This window comes from Ursus arctos, unplaced genomic scaffold, assembly GCF_023065955.2.
Source record: "Ursus arctos isolate Adak ecotype North America unplaced genomic scaffold, UrsArc2.0 scaffold_20, whole genome shotgun sequence".
Taxonomy (NCBI): domain Eukaryota; kingdom Metazoa; phylum Chordata; class Mammalia; order Carnivora; family Ursidae; genus Ursus; species Ursus arctos.
In genome coordinates, this window is record NW_026622875.1 from 33,507,501 (window position 1) to 33,529,766 (window position 22,266).

Here is a 22,266-nt window from a genome sequence, read left to right on the forward strand (position 1 = left end):
GTCATTTGGCAACAAAATTTGACTTAATATGAAGCTATTTATAGTCTTTATTTAGCCAACAATGTTATAATCATACATTTTCCAACAGAAATAGGAGCTTGTTTACCTGGTGCTTCCTCCCCTGGAAATGTTCTATAATTTTGGAACATGAATCACATTAACAATTCTAAAATCCAAAAAACCAAATTCCAAAACATATCTAGTCCCTCTATGGATTTCAGGTAAGGGACTGAGAATCCATACAACCTTATTCATTACAAATTTGTTTATAAAAGCAAAATGCCAGAAACAACCCAAGTGTTCAACAGTAGGGGACTCGTTGAATCAACTATGGACAACCATTCCTTCCTGCCTTTAAATCCTATCAACATCTATTTACTAAATATTCAGCCTACTAAGTGGGTATAATATCTTCTGTTTTCATGGTATACGCTATTTTTATAAGCAACTTTTACCTCATCTGTCTCTTAAAGAAAGGGATATAGAAACATCAGAGAGGACCCACACTCTATAAAAGCATAAGTATAGTTGGTAAGAAAATATTGCATGAGGGGCGCCTGGGTGGCGCAGTTGTTAAAGCATCTGCCTTCGGCTCAGGGCGTGATCCCGGCGTTCTGGGATCGAACCCCACATCAGGCTCCTCCGCTAGGAGCCTGCTTCTTCCTCTCCCACTCCCCCTGCTTGTGTTCCCTCTCTCGCTGGCTGTCTCTCTGTGTCAAATAAATAAATAAAATCTTTTAAAAAAAAATTAAAAAATTAAAAAAAAAATATTGCATGAATAACCTAAGATTCAAATAGCAGCTCAAGGTCACTATACAGAGGTTATTTGTCAATACAAAAAGTCCTTAGCCAATGCCCACTATTTATCATTTCACTACTCCATTATTTTAAAAGGAACTCATCCAGAACACCTTTTGAAAAGAATCTTTGAGAAGAATTACAGTATGTTAGTTCATGAAGGAGTAATTTGGGAAGCTTTAGTCAGAATCTGACACATGGCCACAGCTAATGTAATCAATGGAAAGCCCTCACAGACTGGAGACAGTACATGCTCTTACACAGAAGTGAGAAGGTAAAAGAAAACAGGACTATAGGCAAGAACTTTATCTAAGAGGCTTAGGTTGAACATATTCTGCTTGAGGAGAACCACAGAGATCCAACTGTTCTTTTGTGCTCACTCTTCCTTATTGTTATATGGTACTCAGGAACACATTCTAGAAAATCAACAAAGGTTGCTGACAAATGAATACCTAAGGTTCTCTATCCGCTCCCATCATGGAGCACTTCTTTGTACTTGGACGCTGAATAAAAGCTTTACATAAATGGGATCGAATCTAGATTCTTCCTAAAGGGCATACAGGATTTGGAAGTTAGAAAACACATCAATTTTCTCCATAGAATCCTTCCATTCTAGTGTCACTGACCCTTTCCTTATAAATAGTACAACCTTTCAATTTCTTCTTCATCCAAATATTCAACAGTTGCATTTTTCTTACTAACACTAGTTGATAATGAATGCATTAAGTTGAACCATATGAAAAAACCTTATACACTATCACTAGAATAACCTCTATGAGTCCAGGGCTAATAGGGATTTGCCTTGTTGCATACCTTTCTCTTCCATCTCTGAAAGCTTATTAGAATGCAGCTGTTCATAAATGACATTTTTAAAGGATAATCTTAAATGAATTCGCTTTTATCAAAAGGATAATGCATTTTCAACTTTGATAACTTAATTACTTTATTAACTATTTAGGAAGACATTTCATAAATGATTGTTATAGACTAGAAAACTCCCTAAAAGCATGAAGTGACCATTATTAACTGCCCTTAGAACAATAATTTTTATATACAAAGTTAATTAGATGCAGTGACCATTTTTATTATTTTGGTGATTACAGAAAGTAAGAATAAAAAAAATAGGAGGGGCACCTGGGTGGCTCAGTCGGTTAAGCATTTGCCTTTGGTTCAGGTCATGATCCCTGAGTCCAGGGGATTGATCCCAACATTCCATTGGGCTTCCTGCTCAGCAGGGACCCTGCTTCTCCCTCTGCCCCTCACCCTGCTCGCGCTTGCACTCTCTCTCTCTCTCTCAAATAAATAAAATCTTAGGGAGAAAAAAAAAAGAAACAGGAATAGAAGGAAGAATTAACAAGCAGAAGAACATTTAAGACACTGGTAAACACATAGACAGGAAAAGCCAAAGGTGCAGAAGTCAAAACAAACTTAAATTTTTGTTTGTTACAAAACATATGTCAAAAAACCTAAAGTACTTTCTTCCTTCAGCACAAAATAAAAATAAAAAATAAAAACTGCTTAACATGAATGAAAAGCATGTTATACACTGATAAATGTTTAAGTCATTAGTAAAAGAGCAAGTATTGATTCTCATTATTTGTTGGTAATCGAACTAGATAAATATGTATAAATCAAAAAAATAATCATAATAAACACTAAGAAATTTCCCAGTAACAATGTTTTCAAGATAGCCATGAAACCTGGGTATTTGGGAAAAGAAGAATGATGGGTCCTCTCCTCAGAGCTACTTTGACACATGGTGGCTTAAATGAATTAACAGTCCCATTTGGATGTAGTTTTTGATGGAATAAGAAGTTTGTATGTCAATACATCTCTTTTAAATAAAAATATAAAGTTTAATAATGTGCTTTACTGTTAACAAGCTTTTAAATGGAAATACATTTTGCATGATTTTCATGGCAACTTCCACTGGTGGCTACCTCCGGCATTTTTTTTTAAATCTGAGCACAAGTGACAGCTATAGGAAGATAAAAGAAATTAAAAGATAACATTTTCCAATTTGCCACAACATAAATGTCAGAAATTTAAGTATGGCAGACAGGATATAGATGCAGAGAAAGACACAACCACACACAAAAACACAACAGTGTTACCTTGAATTCCTAATGATGGGTCAGTTCTGGCTTCCTGCTTACCCAGCACAACTATGTTATGAAAACATCAGAAATTCCCATAATACAACTTTTCCTCTCTTGTGGATTAGAGTAACCCATTTATATGGTTATAACAGCAATTAAAAGACAAAATTCAACTGAATACATTTTAAAGATCTTATTGCCTTTGTTCAAAGAACATGAATCGGACAGCATCCAATCTAACAGACAGAAAGGAGCTCCCAGAAGCTATAGGAAATGAATGACTTTTATAGGTAGAAGGGAACAGGAACGAGGAAGTTATACTAGGTAAAAAAGCAAATTGGTTATGGCAAGGTCACCTTCCTCAGGGATGGCAAGAATCTATCAGGTAGATTATCTACTTGGTGCTAATTAGGTGATTCCTGATTGACTGGCTTAAAAGTCCATTTCTGGGAGAGCCAAAACTATAATTAAGCTAAACTCAGTTTAGTGATGTGAGGCTTAGCAAGACTCCATTTAGGACATATTGTCTTGTTTTAGCACAGCCAAATTCCTCTCTCTACCTATAAACTTATTACCAGATAAGCCTTTTTTCAAGAATCCTTGTTTTGCTAAAATTCTATTTTATAGTACTTTAACGAATCAATAAACTATGCTTTATAAGTAAATAAAGTCAACTCTAACACGAAATCTTTAATAAAACCAAAATCCTTTTTCCTAAAACCTCAGAGGATTTGCTCTCAGGATGATTTTAACAAACAATCTGTTTATGTAAATTGCAGTTTGAGTTCATGGAAAAAGGGAAACTCTATGAAAAACACAAACATAACAGACTGTACAATATAAAATTATCACCTTAAATTATAATTTAGTAACAATAATGGCCAAGACTGTTTGAATAGCATTTAAGAGTAACCACTGATTTAACAGCACATAAATATCAAATGGACTTTAAAAGCTTTTAATAATCATACACAAAAGAAAAAAAAATTTGCATGGGAAATGGATTTCAATGACATCAAAAATTAATAGTCATGAGCAGGGTTGAATTCACGGAATTCATGCAGTTGTATGTAAAGGTTCAAAAAAATAATAATCCCATAAGAAATTATTAGTTATGAACATCAGATTGAATGGGAATGAGAGAAAACGGGAAAAAGAGGGTACCTCTCGGGTAGAAGTAAACTGGTAAACTCATTCTGTAAAGGGCCAGATAACTATTTTAGGCTTTGTGGGCCAGTCTCTGTCTTACTTACTATAGTCAACTCTCCTGTAAATTAACAAGCATGGCTATGTAACAATGAAACTTTATTTATGGCGACTGAAATTTAAATTTCACATTGTTAAAAAAGAAACAGGCCCAAAATGCAGTCACTTGTGCTTAGCCCCACATCAGCAAACCAAGACTTAGTAACAAACCTAATTGCAGTTTCAGCCGCTCCCAGGAACGTGACCCTTAACCAATTTGGAATTACATGGTCAGCACTAGGGAGGTAATCTGTCTGACAGATTACCCAAAGGATCCCTGAAACAATGTACTCTTTGCGAGAAAAACTACCTTACTCAACCTCTTTCTTCCTATAAAAATCTTCCATTTTGTACAGATCCTCAGAGCTCCTTTCTGTTGCCTGGATGGGATGATGTCCAATTCATCAATCACTGATCTTCATATTTACTCGGCTGAATTTTGTTTTCTAACAATACAAATGTTCATGTGTCAAGAAATATCACTTTTCTTTTGACTATTTTAAAACATTAAAAACTGTAAATGTCAGGGGCACCTGGCTGGCTGTCAGTACAGCATACAACTCTTGATCTCAGGGTTGTGAGTTCAAGCCCCAGATGGGCAGCAGAGCTTATTAATAAAAAAAAAAAAAAAAAAGTAAAAGTCATTCTTGGGGTTGTGGGTTGTACAAAAATGGATGGCAGGCCAGACTTGGCCCATAAACCTGTTTTAAATTAACCTGTATTTTAATCATGCTTGATCACACTGCCCTCCTTTAATCACAAAATAGAAATTAGACCCCTTTATCTCCCTCATTTTCTACATCTACTTCCTAAACATTTTAAGATCTATCTCCCACTTTCTATCATCAATGTGTTAATTCAGAGTCGTCATTTCTCACTTAAATGCCAAAAAAATAAATAAATAAAAAACACTATTGATCTCGATACCTCTATACCTCTAGTAATGGCTCAGACCTCTAAAACCACCATAGAAGACTACTATTAGAAGCAGTCTTTTTAAAATGCAAGCCTACTCCCATAATTTGGTTGATCAGGTAGAGATACATTAAAAAAAAAAAAAGGACCATTTGAAGAACACATTAATAAATTTGATTTAATATTTAAATATAAGGCATTTAAATCACAAGCACAAGCAAAATAGAAGTTCTTTACAAATCCCAATGGAACATTTGCAAATTTGCATATAGAAGAGGAGACAAAGGTAATCTTTAACACTGTGAAAATATAAAACCCATATTTGGGTCTACAAATCTAGAATTTTTTCAATGCCAAAAAAATCCTTGTTAGATAATCAGAAACTGAAACAAATTTCACTTCTAAATAGCTTACATAACAAAATCATCATATAGTAAATGAAATAGTGAGTTAATGGATCTAGACTTTGAGCATCAGTGGCTGCCAACATTTAAAATGATATTATGTGCCTCCTGATGAAAGGACACAACAGCAACTACATCTTGCCTAAGAGATGAAGCCTAAATGCAATCAAGCTCTGATGCTACCTGCCAATTTAAAGAAAATATAGAAGAAAATGTTTAACTGCACCATAAGTATGCAATCAGTAAAATTCAGACTGTAGTGAACTCTACAGGTCAAACATTCCAAGTTCTTCACTAGATCACTTACAAAGAAAAAAAAGTTGGAGGAAACTATAAACTAAGAAAGACTTAAAAGGCAAAAATAGTTTTAAAAATTGACACCTAAACTGGTTTAGAGATGCACACTTGGGTAAATTAAAACCATAAAGAAAAGTAAGTTATTATTCTGAAAGTCAGAAGAGTGGTTAATTTTTTAGAGGAAGAAGGGTGCTATAGTAAAGCTGTAAGGGCTTCTACAGTGGCTGGCAAAGCTCTATTTCTTGACCTGAGTGATAATTACAAGCATGTCTGTCTTATAATAATTTACCAAGATACACATTTGCTTTTCTTGTTTTCTGTATCTGTATTCTACATTACAATGAAAAGGTTAAAAACAAACTAATGAAAGCAAACAACAACATTCTAATATTAGTTGTTATAAGAAAGGGGATGTAATACCAGACCTACGTAAGATTTTTAAAATATAGGAGCAGGAAAAAAAAGAATATTATCTACAACTTTTTGCCAACAAATTTGAAGATCTAAATGAAATATAAAGGAAAATTAATGAAATGGATAGTTTTCTAAGAAAAGACAAATTTCCAAAATCAAGTCAATAAGCTGCAAAGAACCTGAATACACCAATAATTTAAGAAGTTACCAGAAATGTGGGGTGCCTGGATGGCTCAGTCAGTTCAGAATCTGCCTTTGGCTCAGGTCATGATTCTAAGGGTCCTGGGATGGAGCCCCACACTGGGCTCCCTGATAAGCAGGGAGCCTGCTTCTCCCTCTCCCTCAGCCTGTCATTCCCCCTGCTTGTGCTCTCCTTGTCAAAAAAATAAATAAAATCTTTTCTTTAAAAAAAAGAAGATACAAGAAATGTAAATTAAAGGTTTTCCTCCATCACTACAATGAGGTCACTCGCAACCAAAGGCACCTTGATTATAGTGTGGGTAAACTTTAACAAACTTTCAAGGAATTAATAATTCCTATTATGTTTAAACTGTTCCATAATAATAAAAAAAAAAGGAAGGTATGTATCCCAACTCATTTTATGTTAGCATGACATGCCTCTAATACCAAAACCTGACAAAGAGTACAAGAATGAAAATCTCGCAAAATACCATGACCCAGAAGCAATCTTTCAGGAACAAGGACCAGCTAACTAAACTATCTATCTACCTACCTACCTACTTATTTATTATTTATTTATTTATCATTTATTTATTTATTTTGCAAGGGCAATTTAATATTAGAAAACCTATTAACTGATTGCATTAGTAAGCTAAAGGAGAAAAGACCATAACATCATTTCACTGAACATAGCAAACTTTTGATAAAATTTAACACTCATTCCTAATTAAAAATAAATAAGTAAAAAATAAAACTTTTATTCTTTAATAGAGCATTTATTAGCATGGAAAAAACCATAGATAGCAGATACAATAGTAAAACATAAATGTATTTTTCTTAACAGTCAGAAACAGTCAAGGATATTGGCTCTTAATGCTTTTATGCAACACTGTAGGGAGACTTTAGCAAATCCAGTAGGTAAAGTTAAAAGAAACAAGTAGTATTAAACTATGTATGCCCACCACTACTGATAAGGACCTTATCAAACCTTCATCTCTATTTTAAGTACTTCGCACAGATAAATGGTTGTCTTGTTTTTCATACATGCTTTAAAAAAATTAGCATCCATACATCAAATCCTGAGTTCTCAAGTATTGAAAACCCTGTTTACAGATTAATTTTGAATCTATCATATCGCAGAGTAACACCCTAGTGCTCAGTGAAGAAGAAGAAAATAATAATAACAGGTCAAAAAATCTAATTTGGTTGAAATCAGTGTCAAGTAAGAAGACTGATTTATCAACTAACACCTTTTCTAAAATATTTTTCATACACTGTTATTTTAAGGGGAAAAAAAAACTAATAATTCCAGCAAAGTAACAAGACTGCCATTCTCTTTGGAATAGTTAAATAAGTACACAGTTGGCTGTTGAAATAAAAATCTTCCCAAGATACAAAGTGGTGAATCAGGGGTTGCGGAGAATAAACCCCGAAGAAAACCTCATTTCTAAAATAGCATTTTTCTATTTTCACTTGTTTCTGTTAACAATCGCCGAACAGTTATTTAATTTCCCCCCCAAAAAAACAAAATAACATATATATGGCATATTTCACGTGGTTTATAAAAAAAAAAAAATCAAGTTATCTCTTTCTTTCTTTACAAAGGACAACTATCTTTTCATTATTTTAAAATCAGTAAGAAATTAGTTTTCTTTCATTCTATTCATATGCTTCAATTTAGTTTCCTTTTTGTATTGACACTAGTGCATTTGATAAATCTTGCTGAAAAATATACAATCCCATATTTCCAGAAAAGGTGGAAATGTTAAAAAGCCAAAGTTTCAAACTAAGGCTATACGTATTCTAAAAGAGCAAGAATTTTTTTCCTGATATTTTCTTTAATTACTGTAACTATAATGCAGCAAAGTTCTCACATTACAGTTTAGCAAAATATTTGAGATCAATTTTTAAGCACTCAACATTCTAAAGGAAATGAAAGTAAGGCCATATTAAAGTGATCATTTCATATATATTAAGAGTCCTGTAGAGTCTCTAACAGTCTACTGTGAAAATGTGGAATCATATACTTAATGTTAAAATACCACGTCACCAAAAAAATTAGTTATGACACCAAAAGACAAATATATATTTCTAAAAACTGATATGATTTAAATGGAGACCAATTAGAAAACAAAAACAAGATAAAATAAAACTAACCAAAAAACAAAGCTGCTCACAGAAGGTAACATATGTAACAGGACAGAGTTTTGAAGATTTGATACTCCGGAGGGAGTGCCTCCGGAGCAAATATTAAAATTAGTAAAAGTGGGGCTGGGCCTTTGATTTACCTTTCGGTATAAAACACCGAACTAGGTTTTTGAAATAAGAAGCTTATGAGCTAAGAGACAGTAACCAAATGTACTTTTAAGTTAATGATATTAAACACTACAGTAAATTTCAAACTAACTATAGGAGATTAAAAAATTAAAAATGTAATCCCTCTTTCCTTTCCCCCCTTTCTCCCTCCTCTCTGTCTTTCCCTCTCTCCAGATATATACACACATATATATGTATAATTAATTCATTTTAGGAAGTTGAGTTGGTAACAAAAATAATTAATAAAATCTTGTATAAACGAACTTGGAAAGGCCTTTCTATTTCATTGGTATTTATTTTTTCAATATGGAAATTCTACAGGTCAGCTTCACTAGATACCTGTCTGCTCCTAGATATTCTGGTTAACAAACAACATTGTCTTCTTTTTAAATTCAACAGCCAGAGAAGGAATGTCTTGGAAATAAATGACTGAATCACTGTCCTACTAGGTCTCATACCCTAAATCATTACTATATATATATATATAACATCCCCTATGCCTTCCTTTTTGCTGATAAATAGAATTCTGATTCCCTGACTTTGTCCTATGCACTAAACCTAATACCAATTATACAATTTGACAATACATACTCCTTAAAAACAAAAAATCCTAAAGTAATACATTTTGTTTCCAAATAGACATTACTTGTCCAGACTTTTTAGTCTTCAGTATTTCCACAAAAGAATAATTACTAAAATTAGTGAATGTTGCGCAGTTCTTATTCAGGAGAATAACCCGACTAAAGCAGACCACTCACTAATAAAGTGCAACTTAATAAATCATGTGGAATCTTATTTTGTTGAAACCCTTACTAACTCCTAGCACCATCTGTTACCATCAAAACTATATGACAAGATATGATATATAATTAATAGGTAAACAACAATCTAATTAAAATGGACAAATACTCCATGTTCCTGCCATTTGGGAGCTCTAATTACAGACTAAATTTTAAGCTTGAATTAAATATTTAAGCTGGAAAATTAACTTTCCTTCTCGAGCCTTGAATACATTAATACAGATATGTGAAGCGACTTCCTGATGGGAACTTAAACATGTAATTTAGTTTCATCAAAGCAGTTACTAATTGTTAAGCAGCAGTACCTTACCATATGTACACAATAGCTATTTAGAGCTGAAAAGGTGGTTCTAAAGCACCCCTCTGCAACCCTTTCCTGACATAAATATAAAATGTATATACAGCACAGCAGTAAATACTACACATTGAAAATAAATTACGTAGAGTCTTCAGCTTTCAATGCCTTATGAAAACAATTAGAAATTGGTCTAAATAAACAAAATATACCTATATTTGACAAGGTAAAAAATACCCACAAGTATAAAAGGCCAAAAAATATTCAAGAACAAAAAGCATCCGGTATAAAACTCTTAGATTACACAAAATTAATAAAAAACCTTGACCGTAGGATTCAAAATAACAAGTGAAGACAGTATACTCATTCTTCTTTTCTTCATACCTAATCTCTTCATAGAACAGAGCAATTGGTAATAATGTTCTAGAAAGCATTTAGAAACAATAATATAAAGGTGAACCTTTTTTCTACATTTTCCATTCATTTTTGAATGTGGGAAGAGTAAGATTTTAGAACAAATGACCCTGACAAGCACCAGTTTAAGAAAATAAATTCTACAAGAATGTAAGAAATATACATATTTCATTGCTATTTTATATTTAGCAAATAGAGAAAATGAGAGATTGGTAAAGAAAGGTATACATTACTCTTTAAAAATAGGTTATTCTAATTCTTTATAAACAACAAACAATAGCAGGTCAGATGTATTAACATAATTTGGTTATGAAAAGAGAACACTGTCAAGGGGTTATGGAAACTGATTTTGTTTATATATTATTTCTTTGTTAAGCATTAAATAGCGTTACTTTCAGGTTATACTTAAAACTATCTGATTTTTACAATTACATAAAAATAGTAGTATACTGCACTGTTTAACATTTAAAGCCAAAGACAAATACTATAACATCTCCTTGCATTAAATCTCCTGTATTTGAAATTTTTACCAAAATTTAAGTGAATTAAAATTTAAATCACAAAAAGATCATTTAAAATTCATTTAAAAATGAATAGGAACTTTTTGTTTTGTTTTGACAACAGGAAATGTATTTACTATATAATTCATTACTTGTGTTCTAGGTTTTTGCTCAAGAATAAGTTTATTAACTGTTTTTTCCTACTAATATTTGCTTATATCTGTTCTTTCCAAAAGTTGCCAATATTTTACTCCAGCTTAAATTTTTATTCTTGAGAACTATGGACTATTTGATGTTCCTAGAATACTGATGATCCCTATCTGAATATAACGAAACTCTTTCAATTTCAAAAAATATCACAGATCTGCCCTACACTCACAGACCTAAGTAAGTGTACTTTCAGTCTTCACTAACTGACAAAATACACTAATTAATAAACAGCTGGATGCCTTGTCATTCCCCTAAAGTTTCACAAAGATCTGTAGCCACAGACTGGCAAATACCAACAGGAAAAAAACAAGGACAATCCCTAATCAGTCCTTTAAAATGAATACATATTTTCATGTGACTCTATATCACACAAAGATTAGCAAATTAAGGCCAATCAGTAAATATTACCAAGAGATAAAACTCTGTCCTATAAGATTTGATGGATATACAAAACTTGGCTGACTCATATTTAAGTAGCCAGGTTCTTTTTAGATATTAAATCACTCAACTGGAAGATAACAGAAGTTCCTCCATAATGCAGGCTAGAAAAGTCTATTCAATTTTATTTAAAATCTGTATGCTGTAAAAGTACATGCCATGGAATTTACTAGGATGACAACTATACAGATATGAAATTCATGGCATATTGATTCAACATATTGAACTGGTTTTTAAAACTAATTTATATAAATGATTATAATAGTCTATATTATGTTTAGCCCTTGAGGCATATGGTAGTAAATTTGAATTTAAGTAAATTTACATAAATATAAAAAGTTCAGTAATTTTTATCCACCCTGCATTTTGAAACAGAATAAACAAGAGGATTGTACTTAAGAAATGCACTTGAAGCCGAAGTTCAAACCAACCAGAAATCTAAGTTTATTTCTTAGACCAAAGAATGCTTGACTTCTGTAAGAAAATAAAGACATAAAGAAAGTACTACTGAATATTATGCAATAATTATTTACATATTTATAAATATAATTCATAACCATATATTTAGCCGTAAATATGATTTACATTTACTGTATATTCTAAAAAACATAATGTGACTCAAAACCCTCACAATGACGCATGGTGTACTTATATTCAGGTGGAACTACCAATGAAGACAGGAATACAGTAACTCTACTCCAGAAAACTTACGCACACTTTACAAAAATGAAAATATTTTTTATTTTTTAAAGACTTATTTATTTATTTATTTATTTATTTATTTATTTATTTTAAAGTGTGTGAGAGAAAGAGCATGGGGAGGGAGGAGGAGCAAAGGGACAGGGACAAGCCAGATTCCATGCTGACACTGAGCCCTGAGCCTGGGAAGGGAGGCTCAATCTCATGACCCTGAGATCATGACCTCAGCCAAAATCCAGAGTCAGCAACTTAACCAACTGAGCCACCCAGCAGTTCAAAATGAAAATACTTTTAAAGACAATAAAGTTTTCCTTGGTAGTTACTAGAAAGTCAGAGATCCCATCCTTTGTATAAGGATGGTTCCACCTTCCCATCAGTAGGGGTCAAGCTCTGATTACCTTAGAGAATAAGCCAGAACACACACAGGCTCTGAGCATGGAGCACAGGCATTGTGTGAAATTAAGCAGTCTTGATAATAAAAAATTGCACCTTGAATTCATCACATCCTGGTTCCACCAAATAACTAACTGGCTCATATATCCAGAAATTCTAAATATATTAAGCAAAAACCAAGGTATGATCCTTAAATTTGGTGTTTATAGTTTCAAGTATTATCAGAGGCATTTTCAAATGCCTATCATTTGCCAGTTGCTTAACAGATACTTTTTCTAATTCCTGAAACTATCTACAAACTATGTATTATGCCCATTTTACAGAAGAGGAAACTAGCTCAGAGACTAATTATCTTGCCTTGTCACACAAGAACTCAGATCTCTAATGACAAACATTGTTGTGTTTATGACACATTTTATTCTGAAAAATTCCAAACATTCAGAAAAGCTGCAATAATGTTAGAGTGAACATTCTTTACCCACCATCTAGATCCTATCACTGACATTTTATTATACTTGTTTTTCATAGACCTACCCATCTATCCACCAGACTATCATTTTTTATGCATTTCAAATTTGCAAATGCTTATTATTTTTTCAACATTACAAATCTTTTTGAATACACAGAAAAGTGAAAGAATTTTACAGTGAACATCCACCTACAATCTTCAATTACATTTTTGTATACTTGCTTTATAATATCATTTCGTCCATCCTTCTTCTAACAATAAATCTTATTTTAATTGTCTGAATTATTTGTTGCAACTCCCAATTCCCTTCTACAAAGGGAGAGCTACTGAAGTTTTTATGTATTTAAAACTGTTATCTTACCTTTATTACTTTCAGTTCAAGAAATATTTGGCTATACATGCTTTGAATATTTTTCATTTCTCTATTTTTTCTATCAAGTATAAAGACATGAACTCTTCAGAAGAAGAGAACTCACCTGCTTCTCTTCTGAGAAAAAAAATACTGAGATATTTTCTTAGGTATAAGAAAAATTGAAAAAAATAACCCATAGAAAAATAAGTTCTTGGGGGGGGGAACCCTGCATTCCCTGATAAACAGATTTATTCAATCAAGAAACTGGATATACGAGTGGCTCAGAAACTTTACTTTGCAGAAAAGTTACACTACTAAAATTAGATTATTATATCTTTATACTTTTAGATGGTATTTGTGGTTGTGATTCTATGATGTATACATATAATTGTCATCTTCTGTTGTTAAATTTTATTCCCAATTCACACGATAGGATTTCAAAGTATCAGAATTTCTTGGAGTTTGGCTATTAATCTTAAACTAATTTACCACTTTATCATCACAATTCCCTCTTAGTCCCTCACTCAGTATAAGTGCTTTCAAACTCATTGGAACATCTAGTTCTTTGACTTCATTTAATTTCAATCCTTTACTCCCCTTCTAGTTTCACTTCCTTCCCAATCAATCCTAGACTATATGAGCTATTACTATCTCAACTAATGTCTTACCAATATATTGTCCTTGTTCTGCATCTAACAGCTGTTATCTTTTCCTGAAATCTTTCCAACACTTGCTCAATTTCAGTCAGCTTTGCTGACTTACAATCAATTTGCTGAAAGCAAAGGAAATAATGGAGGAGGAGGAATTACTTGTATTTCTCACCAACTGAATCCCACATCCACTGTAACAGCCAAGGAGGTGCACCACTCAGAGAAACTGCTGTGAGGAGCGCAATTCCCTGACAATTTCCAGCTGTCATACCTTTAAGATTCACAGCAGTGTTCAAGCCAAGGCCATACTCACCCCAGTCGGAAAGGGATACTAGAGGAAGACCATCCCTGCCCAACACAATGGGCAAAATTTTCCCTGCCCGCCCCCAACTAGATGTTAATTTTTTCAACTGCCATTCTTTGTCCTATAAAGTGCAAGCTCCTAAGGAAAAGAATCATATTTTAACTTGGTAGATCCAACACCTAAAATACTTTTGCCACCACCAGTAACTAGGCAAAAAGTTTTGTGGAAAGAAAGGAAGGAAGGGAGGAAGGGAGAAAGGAAAAGGAAGAAAGGAAAGGAAAGGAAAGGAAAGGAAAGGAAAGGGAGAGAGAAAGAAAGAAAGAAAAAGCAAGCAAGAAAGAAAGAAAAGAAAAAGAAAAGAAAGAAAGAAAAAGGAAGGGAGGGAGGAAGAAGGGAAGAAAGGAGAAAGAAAAGAAAGGTTAAAAAGAGAGACCTTTAGTACTTCCATAAATTTGTGAATTATTTTACAAAATAAATGTAACTTATACTTGCTGTTTCTCACCTTAACCGGTGATGGTTAATAGTCTATGTCAAGTTGATGGGGCTAAGATGGCTGGTAAAATGTTGTTTCTGGGTGTGTGTGGAGTATCTCCAAGGCATTAGCATTTGAATCAGACTGAGTAAAGAAGATGCCCTCACCAAAGTGGGTGGGCATCATTGTCCAACACAGTGAGGGCCTGAATAGAACAAAAAGTGGAGGAAGGGCAAATTCACTGTCTCAGTTTCAGCTGAGATACTTAGACTCAGACCATGACTTGATGATCTCCCTTGTCCCCACCTTTCTCACCCCAATTTTCAGGCCTTCAGATTCAGAATGAATTGCGTCACAGGCTTTCCTGGTTCTGCAGCTTGCAGAGGGCATATTGTGGGACTTCTTAGCTTCCACAACCACATAAGCCAGTATCTGTTTTATATGTATATCTCCTATTGGATCGGTTTCTCTAGGGAACTCTAATAACCCACAGTGCAGCGTGCCAGACCCTTATAAGCTGTCCTGCAGAACATTTCGAGGAGTCATCTTGAAGTATCTCCTGTATACTCATAAGCAAGACCAATCAGCTAGCAGTCACCTACCATGGCACATTATCACCTCACCCCTCCTTGTGCCTCTTTCTGTGGTATCTGAGGTCTCCTGGCTCCATTCCCTCCAAACTGAGTTTGGGTGGGCCTCATCTGTTCCTTCCATCCAGGTGTTGCCTTTGTTCTGTAGACCATCGGTCGCCACTGTCACTGACAAAGACTACTGCAGCTTCTTCAGCATACACCCACTCTCCCAGAGCCCTGCAACCCCTCTGCTCTAACTACTGCTCTGTCAAGTAGCACTCCTGTCACCCATGGTGCCCCATACCTTTCTAACACTGCCAGCACCATGCGGTCTGTCAAATGCCAAACACTCTGTGGATTGTGTCAACTGAGGAGAAAGAATGCCTTTCTACTGGTCTCTGAGCTTAGAGAATACAAGAGCAGTATTGCTTGCCCCCAAGCATCTTACAGTATTTCTCCTTACCCTCCAGTTCTAATTATTTTTTTCTTACAGCCCACCCACCTTTCTATCTCCACAGGTCTCTGACATAAGGCGTAAGAGATCTAGACCAGAAAACAAAACAAAACAGACCCCAGGTTGAATTCAGAAATGCTGCCTCTCTAACAACTAATACTGTACCACGAGGTCTGGCTCTTTATTCTTTAATTTTCCTTAAAAAAAGAAAACTCACATATGTTCCTACACATTAAAAACTATCAGGAGACCATTCCTGCTGGTCACCACATCTCATATATGGCTGAACCCCTATAGTAGACACAACTAAGGTCCACACTGGGAATATTCTACCCAGAAGAATCTTAAATACTTAAAACAAACAAACAACAACAAAAACCAGAACTACTTAAACATGGAGGAAGAAGGGATATTCCATGTTTCTTATACTTAATATACTCCATTAAAAATTTCACATTAAATTTCTGAATTATATATGCCACTCAAAGCAGCTTTCCCCCTCAGAAATAAAAGCCTCCCTTTTGGGAAATCGTTCACATATTAACATTTTTATCTGAATTTTAGTGTGATTATACCAACAGTGTCACACCACCTACCCACAGCACTTTCAGCAGAAGGCATTCTGCCTCTGTCAACATTCTTTAAGGCACTTCCAGACAAACATCAAGGTAGGAAAGGGATAGCTAGAGAGAGGGACTGTAAGCAATAATCCTCCTGGCTAAGAACTACTAGTTAAGCTTATTCCTACAATGGGAGGATTCCTTCTTTATGCTATGAGAACACAAGAAAGAACAAAAGCTTTTCTTGCAAATTCTACACTCAATTCAGAATCTACTTGAGAGGGTAGTAGGTACCAACAAAGTATGAATATAAATGAGACAAAAAATGGACTAGAGGAAAAAAAGGATAATTCAAATTATCTGAAAATAAAAGCAATTTTTAGATAAGATATGCAATAAATATCAACATTACTAGTAGTTCAATTCTATTCAAAAAAAGGACATACATTTAGAAATTAAATTCCTGGCTTTATAAACATGATGAATAAGCAAATGCTTTAGGTTAATATATTTTTCCCATCAAGCACTTTATATAAGAAAATTTTCCTCAAAGCTCCATTACTAACAAATTCCAAAGTGTTCACTCACTAAAAATAGAACTCTTTATTTTTCCTCATTTATTTTGATACTTTTAGCCATGTCATAAATTGCATACTTCTTAGATTTTAACAACCTATCCTCTTAGAATTTTTATATTTTGGTGAAGAAAAAAGGAAACCTATACGTGTTTAAAACTTTAAAATTGTTTTTTTTACAACAAATACACTTCAATCTTAAAAAAACAAACAGGGGAATGAGGCGGAAGAGGTTTGAAAGGCAGAAAGGAAATAAAAAAGGACAAGGATTAAGGCAGTATGATGTAGATTTCAGGTAATTTTTGAGGACTGGACAATTTTAATCCAGAAAGTCTCAATTCAATGGTAAATATATATATTTTTTAAATAGCATACTTAGAGAATCTTCATGGTGGCATTTTTGAAACAAGCAAGAACAACAGAAAAAAAGTCTCTCTTTATGTTGCATTTATTCAATTTGTGGACTCCTACTGCAGGTGGTCCTTGAGACAATATCATAAAAGATGTCTAAAACAAAATGGATAAGTATGACCATTTATTTAAAATTCAGGCAGTTTTTCAAAACTCTATTTCTATTCATAGTGTCCAATTATCTACAAGATATATACAGGCTGCAGTACAAGCTATTATGATTGATTGATTTTTTTTTTAAACAAAAATACTAGCACATATATATACAAAATGAATCTTATCTCCCTGCAAAGCATCCATTTTGGGCAGCTATACATCAATTCCACTGAAGAAAATTCAAAAAGAGGCATTCCTAAAATACTTTGATTAATGGATTATGTGTACATCTTCCCAAGGGGACTACTTCAAAGGAAATAACACATATTTGAATAAATAGGCTCTGATATATTTGTTAAAAAATTCGCCTCACTAATTTATTGTCACATGTAATATAGAAAGCAAACTGTAAAAGACATAAGGTTCTCTGAACAAATAAATTTTCATTTGAAATTTACATATTCAAAATAAATCTTTCTTTGCTACCCAACCGTAAGAAAATGGAAAGTGATAAGTGATAAGAAGTTAAGTATTATAAAGCCAAGTAAGGATGAAAGGCCATTAGACTCACTACCTTTTGAAAATTAAGTGACTATTGAGGAAAAAGAAAAAGAAAAATACCTTCAAATCTACAGCAAGCATTCTATAACAAATAGCAGCAAATTCACCAAGGGTAGTCTCTAAGTCTGCACATATAAATTTCTCACATTTTACAAAGTTTTACTTCATCTTTTACTTTTAGTTGTGGTATATGCATAAGTGGTTCCAACTAATAACCAAAAATGTAACTCATCTTGAAATACTACTACTAGAAATGCAAACTACTGTCAATTACAGTTTAGCACTTATATTACGGTAATTTCTACTCCAATCCATGCAGTGTTTTGAAATAGATATAATTAAAAACTAACTTATACCTTATAATTATTGTATCTATGCATCTATAGAAACATCCACAGAAACATTTTAAAATATATATATTCTTTAATTCATCTTTATCTTAAAAACTCTTCTCAAAGTAGATTTTATTAAAAAAAATTTTTTAATACAATGCATTTAATTTTACCTTCTTCTGTTTATTTGTTATGGAAATAGTACAAAACAAATACTTTGACCACAAACCCTGGGTATTCAATGCCTTCAATCAAACCACTGCAATTAATATGAAATTCTAAATACAGAATATAATGCCACATAAATAGTATAACAGCCAAGTCCTGTCTGAGAAGCCATATGTTTTTTCCCATTGTTCAAAAAAAGGAGATGACTTCCCGTCACTTATGTTTCTGATTAGCAAGGTGATTTATGCCACAATCACTAAAAATGCCAGCAAGTGAATGAGAAAATGCATAGTGACTGCACCAGATGTGCACAATAAACAGGAATCCCATTGTAATCTCTGGTACTTAGTTTATATGAAGGTAATGTAGGAAACACTCTTGGATATGGCAAAGTCACTCTTTTTTTACATTTGACTATAAATGATATGAAATAAATTGTGTGTTTTATACTTTATGGCATGCATACATTGATAAATTAGGTACCGTTTTGTATCCCGACTTATCTACAAGACAAACCTGGCTAAGATCATGGGGATTAATTGCTTCAGAAGTGTGAAATGCAGCTTTTCCATTCTTTTCTGCACACTCAGTGAAGAAACAATGATTAATCACTGTTTAACTATTCTCTGGAGGATCTACAAGATTGCCAAAGCAGGACTTATCCTCATAAATCCAAAAAATACAGGTTTAGATTTGTTGCCAACAACTGAAAGAACATGAACTTAAACCCATTTGTTATCAGATTAAAATAATGTCAAGGTTTTAGAACCCCACTGGTACACAATTCACTTTTAATCGGTAACTACAATAGGAAATTAGATTAACACATAAGATATAACAAAAGCACATGTATTTTATAAAAGTAATAATGAAAGTATTTTTAAAAAATTATAAAATATCCTCAGTTTAATACTGTCAAACAACATACTACTGAACTTGAGCTGATAATCTCCCTTAGCTACATAAATACTTCAATTGCTCTGTGCTATTTATAAAAATTAAAATACATGCTATCAGATGAAAAACACTTTTAAATGGTTATTTCATGTGGAAAATGGCTACCTATTTCAAGAAATTTTATTCCAGACAGCTACAGATGAATGACAATTATGTGGATAAAATTATTTAGTTCCAATAGAACATAAATATATTTATCAGTCTTTATAAGGCTGAAAATGTAAAATTCCAAACTTTAAGCCTATACTATAAATGATCCAAAAATACATAACATTTTGAACAGAAGTACATAAGAAGAAAGGTTTCAAATACATTCCAAGTAATTTTGGCTTTCAAAATATCCAGCCAATATTTCACTACATACTGAAAAAATTGAGTAACTCTTAGGTTGAGGCAAAATTAGTTCATGTCATTTATAAAATTCTGAACATATATTTCTAATTACTAAAACCTTATTTTGTCTCAACAATAAATAAAATGTAAATTGCATAATGGTCAAATAATTACAAATTAAAGATTTCTTTAAAATCCTCTTTAAATGAGCCAGCTATTCACAAACTACAAAGTATTCCTAAATGGGAATACCTAAAGTAAAAACTTCAAATTTCTCCGTTAAGTAGAAATATATACAGTCACTTCTCAATTATAAAGCATCCATTATCTATTTGTCTAACTATGTGTTCATATAACTTCTCCCTTCCAATTCATGATCCCTCTTTCAGGTCTACTAGGTACCACAAAAGACTAGCGGAACTGCAAAGAAGTAGAGTTGAAACTGTTGGTCAATTTTACTGTCCATTAAGTCTTTGTAAAAGTGAGTAAGAGGAAAAGAATGTGAAACAGATTCTGTATTTTCCACACTTTAGTTTTATCTAGAGTTGGCTATTTCTCCATTATTGAAAGGTGAGAGTTATGTACAGTGCATGTATATCGAAAACCTAAAACAATTTACAATAAACTTAGCAAAAAAAAAAAAATGACTTTCCTTATATCATCCAATTTAAAAAGAAAACATCTTAAAATGACATATTTATTTAAGTTAGCTGAATACCTGCCATAGAGTAAACCGTTAGTAAATATCTGTTCATCAAATGAATAGATGAATTCAGGTTGGTTCTACTCTCAAAGCTGATGACATCTTAGAGTCTATTAACATAGAATTACCCTTTGACCTCCCTAACGTTCCCAAACATCTTCTCCACTTAAATTTTTTTAATTCATAGTATTTAAGAACCATCTTTATGTGTTACTCAAAATATGCCACTAGCATAAAACCACACAAAGATAATGGTTCATCTTTTTTAACTTAGAAAAACTGTTGGGATAGCATTAGAGGTTTGAGGATGGACATCAATATTAGCTTGCAAAGGAACACAAATGTGTCAGAATGAGATAGCTGGGATTTTTGCATAAAAGTTTGTGCTTATAAAGGGAAAGTCACTGCAAACGGTTTATGTCAGTAACGTAAACATAGAAACCAAGTCCCAGGTGAAAAAATGGCAACCTACTGGATAAACGTATATATGAAGTCCAGGGAAGGAGATACATTAAATGATGTTAACTGATAAAGTTATGTAACAGGGACTCAGCTAAGAATATGATGAAGGAGTGGTCTATGACACATAAACTATTCACCTATGAAAAAAAGAATTTCCTGAAGTACCTTCTCAGAGTCAACCCATGAAGTACTGGCAGCCTCACCACAAAATAATAGATATATTTCACATATTAGACAATGGTACATACCAAAAGAAAATGAGAGAACTTTTATTCTTGCCTAAAAGGTAATGGAATAAGCTAGAACCTGCATTTAGACGGAATCAAAATAAAGTTTCAAGAAGCACAAGTCATCTTATTTCTACTACATCGTAATAAGTAGGTGCTCCCGAAGACAGAGTACTAAGTAAACTGAAAGTATACCAAATATCCTGTCAGTAGATGTGTCCTAAGTGCACAAGTGGACTTATGAATATACAGGTGATACACTACTCAAAATGTTTTCCAGCCCGGTGACCAAGGAACCTGTGCCAGGTTTTAGGGAAAGATAGGGTCTGTAGCACCTACGTGCTATGGGGAATCATAAACACAAGGCTGCTCAGTTTTTTTATTTTAGAATTGTTCTGTCCCACCTGTTATCCTTACTAAATTAAGCTCAACAGTATTTTAGCACAGTGAACAAGATGCTTAAATCATGTCACAAGACACCATGAGCAATATCTACAGCCATAGAGGGAGTTTCATCACTACAGAGAGCTGGGAACTTGAAAAGAATAGGTAGGAAGAACATTATGCAACCCAGAAACACACGTAGTGATCCCAGAAGTATAGAAGACTATACCGGAAAGAAAACACTAAAATAATGCTATTAATGTATCTCAAATTCACTGACTATACTACTAGGTTGCAGTGAATAGGAGAAATATGAGTGATAAGGAACACAACAGACCCTTGGCATTCATGGATTTTTACATTCATGGTTTCACCCTTGGTTCAAACAATCTAGGACATGAAGCAATTTATCAGTTTTCTGGTAAGTGCATTTGAACCATAAGCTCCCTGAGGCTAGTATGAGAAAGGAGTCAATGGCTTTGCTTCTGATCTTAATGTAGCTTGATGGCTCTCTAGGACACACTACAGAAATATTTACACAAAAACAAGTTTCAAAAACTTCAAGAGGTGTATCACTCATAAATATGTGGTGTAGGTCTTAATTCCATTAACAACAACAAAAAAATTTTTAACACAAAATTCCTAAACTGGAAACCACCACTCACAGTGCTAACACAAAAAGTGCAAAGGGGTGAAATGGCAGAATAAAAGGATCCTAAAGAAGTGGGAACCAACTAGTCATTATGATGCTTCTTGTATGCCACATACCCTGAAAGCGGTACAAAGTTTGACTGAAGATTTTTAAAC

The 22,266-nt window shown here is 33.4% G+C and overlaps 1 protein-coding gene across 9 annotated transcripts in view; it reads right to left on the reverse strand.

Annotated features, from left to right (window-relative positions):
• The window catches only part of TBC1D5 (TBC1 domain family member 5), a 560,456-nt gene that overhangs the window by 384,150 nt on the left and 154,040 nt on the right, over positions 1-22,266 (reverse strand). The window lies entirely within an intron of this gene.